This window comes from Poecilia formosa, unplaced genomic scaffold (genome assembly GCF_000485575.1).
Source record: "Poecilia formosa unplaced genomic scaffold, Poecilia_formosa-5.1.2 Scaffold274, whole genome shotgun sequence".
Lineage (NCBI taxonomy): Eukaryota > Metazoa > Chordata > Actinopteri > Cyprinodontiformes > Poeciliidae > Poecilia > Poecilia formosa.
This window is the reverse complement of record NW_006800213.1, coordinates 427041-432243: the sequence shown is the minus strand read 5'-3', so window position 1 is coordinate 432243 and position 5203 is coordinate 427041. Positions and strand designations below refer to the sequence as shown.

The window sequence follows — 5203 nt, the reverse complement described above, 5'->3', positions numbered from 1 at the left end:
TATATATATATATATATATAAACTGTACAACAACAGGAGCTTGTGTATTCTGGTTTGTAGGGCTGGCTCCAAAAGTAATTTGGGTAAAAATAAACCCAAAATATAAATTAATGAAAAAATATCTACAGAGATGGAAACTCTGTACTTTTTTGTCACATTGGATTAAAACATTGCTTGTTTTTTTTTTTTTGCAAATCTTTACTGCAATATTGAAACTGGAAATTTGGCAGTGTTTATGTTTCATCTGTGATTTAAATTATTTAAGAAAGTGAAATTAAAAAGAGGATATGGGATGATATGTTTTTATCTGAAATCAATAAACTAAACTAAATGACAATAACTCGACTTGGTGTACAAAATAAACTGTTTTTGCAGTTTTTTTAGTAGCATTTTCTGGAGCAACGTAAAGGTCTCCCGAGCAAATAAAAAACATACTTAAGCTATAAAGACAAAAAATAAATTAAATAAAATAAAATGATGCTGAACTTAGGCAGTAAATCAGCTGGCCTTGGTCCACTTATTCTCATGGTTCCTGTCTGAGATTAAAAAGGGGAACAAACAGCCTGCCTCCATGTTTATGGAAGTCTTTTTAATATTACCACTGAGGCTCATTAAATTCAGGAATGTTCCTTCTAATACTGGCTAAACCACTGATAAGGGGACAGAAAATTGAAGATCAGCAGGAAGCACAGGGGGTGGATGGAGGAGGACGGAGGTGGCCAGCGGCAGATGAGAAGTGGGAGAAACAGATTGCTTTTGACTCCAGGTCTGCTGGGAAAACCTGCTAAGTCTGAGCAGCAGCGGGAGCCGACAGGCAGTAGGTGTAATGTCAAAGGCTGCTTATCAGAAATGAGGAATCGTGCTTAATAGCCCACAGTTAAAACTACAGACTTACCCTGACATGAAGTGGCAGAGGGACTCAGCTCTAAAAAGGGTAATTAGAACAGCTGGTGAGTAATCAGCACAATAAAGGGTAGGTGGCGATGGGGTAATCCAGCAAGATGAGGCGCAATACGGCTAGAGCCAAAGACCTTAATGCAGCTGTATTAACAAATGTAAGCCGGTGTCCTTGTTCACATTTAGTGAAAGAAAAGCACATTTGTGAGGCCAGAGGACTGACACAAGGTGAAGATAGAAAATAAAAACAAAAAAAATCCATAACTGCTGTACTTGAGTATTATGGAGTTTGACAGGTGACTGCTGCCCATCTCCAGCGGTCAGTGGGTGATAGACTGGTCTCACCCTGAAAAGGTCGCCAGTCCATCATGGTACATTGCAAAGAAACAGAGGTTATTTAAGGAGGCTACAACCCCAGCGTATATGAAGCCTGGCTTTCAGGGAATCTTTGTTTTTTATGTATATATGCGGCACACAGTATAATGAGTTTAGTTCAGGCAAAAAAAAAAAGATGGAGATCAAATTATTGCAGATATTGTTACAACTCCTCCTTCTACTAAATAATAATAAAAACTATAGAGCAAAAATAATTCAGACCATTTTGAATATTTCCAGCTTTAATCATGATCCATTCGTTGTTTCATTTAAGGGTTTTGTTCCACATTTCTTATTGCCGTAAAGTTTTCACATCTTTTCATTTCAATAGTTGCAGATTATGATAAATTACTCTCTCTCTCTACACGCAGACATAACTTTTGCCAAAAGTCAAACTTAGTGAAGTTTATCCTGCACTTGTTTTTTTGCAACAAGTGCTTGAGTTGCGTTTAAGTTAACTTTTGTAAAGTTAACTTAATAGGCCATCATCCATTTCCATTTGACTTAATAATGCAAAAACAAACCCACTAGACACACTAAAAAATAAAAAATTAAAAAAACTTTGAGAATACGTAATATATGTCAAATAATTAATGTCCAAAATGTGCATTCAAAAAAAGCAGCCCCTACACTCAAACACCCCCAGATCTAAAATGGCCTCTTAATAAAACCTTAAAGAAAATATCACTGCTTTTTCCCACTGAATCACCATATCGACTTTTTCCCCACTTTGAGCTGAGCAGAATATTGAAGTGTGCAGTTTGACAGCGTGTGCATCGGGAACGTCCTGATTACAGCTGAGACCAAAACAGAGTCTGAGGTCAGGACCACAATCTGTTTTGCAGACTGACTCAGGGGTCCCGTGTCAGGCGGGTGGCTGCAGTCTGAAGCTGTGGACTGTTTGCCCCCGCAATCATACTCACCCCAGGGGTTATATGTGTTGTAGGGAATATATGAAATCCTGCGGTGTCCCTATTTTTTTTATAAATGTCAGTAGGACAACAGTATTTATCACCCTATTGTGTAGGGTGACAGGATTTCTATGGGAGTTTTTAAAGATTTTACTTTGCTACTTCAGTTTATCCAAGTTCTATTATTCTGCAGAGGTAGCCATGTATTATATTATTAACAAAAGTTGGGTATTTAAATATATACAAACTTGGAGGAAAAAAAGTCTTGGCAGCTATAATGCATTTTTGAAAAAGGAGGACCGTAAAAGGAAAACCATAGATTTAAAGATTTTAATATAGTTTGTTCACATTTGCAGAAAATTGCATATATAAAAATAAAAAAAAATGCCGCCAACTTTGAAATGACATTTTACTTGGACTAGGCTTTAAAGGGGCAAGATAGGTTTTAAGATAGTCTCAGCAATGGGTCTGGGTTTGAAGAAGGTATCCTCCGTAGCTTGTTTAGCTAATAGTTAGCTTGCTAACATTCCCAGCTATTAGCATATTCAACTAGTTTCTGAGGTGCTTCTAAAACTTGGCTAAATTGTCTCGAGTCTCATTCTTGGATTAATTTCATTTTTGCTTTTTCCACATACTTTTCAGATCATCAAGCAGAATTTATTGTCATACGAACCCAATGTACTGTTACATCATTTCACCTGAATATGGGGGAAAAACACGTCTTGTTACAAGTGACATGATTTTCCCAGTGGAACTAGTACTTTTTAAAAATCAATATTAATGAATTATTTATGTAAGATGAGTTACTTGTAAGTTAGTTTTGTTTTATTTCAAGTATATCAGCACCAAAAACTAGACCAAAAGTACTTGGTAAGATTTGCAGTGTTCATAAAAAACTTTATTTCTACACAAAGTAGATTTTTCCTTTTCCCAAAAAATATTATTCACCTCACATGTCATCTCATCTGGTTCATCTGGTGAACCTAGCATTGTAAATGTATTTTTATGCCTCCACCAGTATCAAAGAAAATGTGCTTGGTTGAAGTCAGGATGTTCTTGTGAATGTTGACTAAATTGCTGCCTACTGGAATGGCATGGGTCTGTTGTATTTGATTGGAATCCTACATTATGACATTAAAAACAACTGTGGAAAAATGACCACTTAAAAATACATATCCGCAGTTGCGTAGAAACTATCTGAGGTAACATTTACCAAGGTGTCAGGTGTTAATTAGTCAGGAAAGGCCAGGTGATGCAAATTTCAAACCTTTGTTAATCCTGAATCCTCTGATCTCATCCAGACAATCAGCAATCACCGGCTCCTCTAAGCAGCTGCCTGACATTTTGAAAATTAAAATAGTTAACAACCACAAAGCAAGAAAAAAAACAAAAGGATGAAGTAGCAAAGCCTTCTCAGGTTAAGGTTTACCTTAGCTTGTAGTCTGAAATGACAGTGATCACAGTGAAGTTAAAGCAGTATTTGCAGAAAACTACAAAAACCTATACAGATAAGTACTCATAGCAGAGGTCTGCAACTCCAGTCCTCAAGACTCTCTGTTACGCCACTTTCAGACACATCCCCGCTCTAACGCACCAGAATCAAATGAATGTTTGATAGACAGACCTCTGCAAAACTTGCTGAGATGCCGGCGAGGAAATTCAGCCTTTTGATTCAGGTGTGTTGAAGGACAGTGACATTCATGGGCTGGAGTTGCAGACCTTTTGGCTTACAGACTTTCCAGAAAGGCAAAAGTAAACCTACAAAATGCCTACAGGAGGATAACCTCTGAAAAATAATCTTCTTCACCAGAGCTCCATGACAAAAATAACTCATGAAAAAGTTTCTGGGACAACTTCACCATAAAAATGTCAGAAGGCTTCTAATGATCATTTGGTGTGCTTGTAGTATTTTAAAGAAATGTGCAGTGGTCCAAAAACAACAAAAAAAAAAGTTCAAAAGGTAGCTGTTAGTACAAAAACGTGGAGAGTTTCATCAAAAGAACATTTTACTGATATTTGGTGCAGAGTTATGATTTTGTTTCACAGCCTTTAACGCGGGGAATATTTCACAGATGAGGAAATCAATACAGTATCAGCTTGCTCTGAAAGCAAACGTGTGTAAGACTTGAAGATGAAAACAAATCAAGACAGTCCTAACTTACAGCAAATAACCAGAGACCGACACATCTGGAGATGCAATCAAAGATTTATCACAACAGAGCAACAGCTTTTTGCTATGAAATGAACACAAAAACCATTTTACGCCTTAGTAGTGAATTGTAAATGGGCTACCACTGGGCCTTTGAAGAGGATAATGACCCAAAACACAGGAAAGTCAACATAGGAATGGTGTAGGCACAAAAACCACAGCCCAGTGCTAAATCCCACAGAAAACCTGTGGAGAAGAGAGCTTGATGAATGGATAATGGAGAGACATTGTGTAAAGAGAAACATACGCTTCAACCTTATTAAAGTTGCAAATGTGGCGGCCTGTGGGCGATTAGGGGTTTCTAAAAAGTATTAACAGCAGGAGTTCAGTGATTCAGTTCTTTCTTCCCATGTGACTTTTTTCTGCCCACTGAAAAAAAAAATGTACTCGAATTAAAAGGTTTACTTTCCCCCCCAAAAAACTAAATCCGTGCGTGATTACTCTAGTGTGATTATTGTAATATGAATTAATTTTAACACATAACATCTTTTTTTTGTATGTATGTATGAGGTCTGCCAATATTTCTGTCCTCCTCAGTGGAATCTTTACATATCTGCAGGAAATGCGTTGATTTTTGGCTCACTGTGCTGAATGTAGCCGAAAAATTTGACCAAGAATGCCACTTAACAGATGATCTGTTATTTTTCTCTTTAAACCTGGCACACTGGTGTCATCTGTGAAACTATGCAAGAAAATGTTTATTTCTGTTTTGGTTGAGTTTTCTGCAGTGCTTTTTTTTTAATCGCAGCCTCTTTGAATCTGTTTCTCAGTATGTTTTTATGACCGTTCTAGTATAAGTGGCATAATTATT

At 37.0% G+C, this 5203-nt stretch overlaps 1 long non-coding RNA gene across 1 annotated transcript in view; it reads right to left on the bottom strand.

Annotated features, from left to right (window-relative positions):
* LOC107838537 (uncharacterized) overlaps positions 1-4141 on the bottom strand; it is a 6894-nt gene extending 2753 nt beyond the window's left edge. Inside the window, exons 1-2 of the long non-coding RNA XR_001664623.1 lie at positions 3613-4141; positions 3451-3519 (exon numbers count right to left, since the gene is read on the bottom strand). This is a non-coding gene — a long non-coding RNA (uncharacterized LOC107838537). The remainder of the gene's footprint in view (positions 1-3450; positions 3520-3612) is intronic.
* Positions 4142-5203: the final 1062 nt, after the last annotated feature.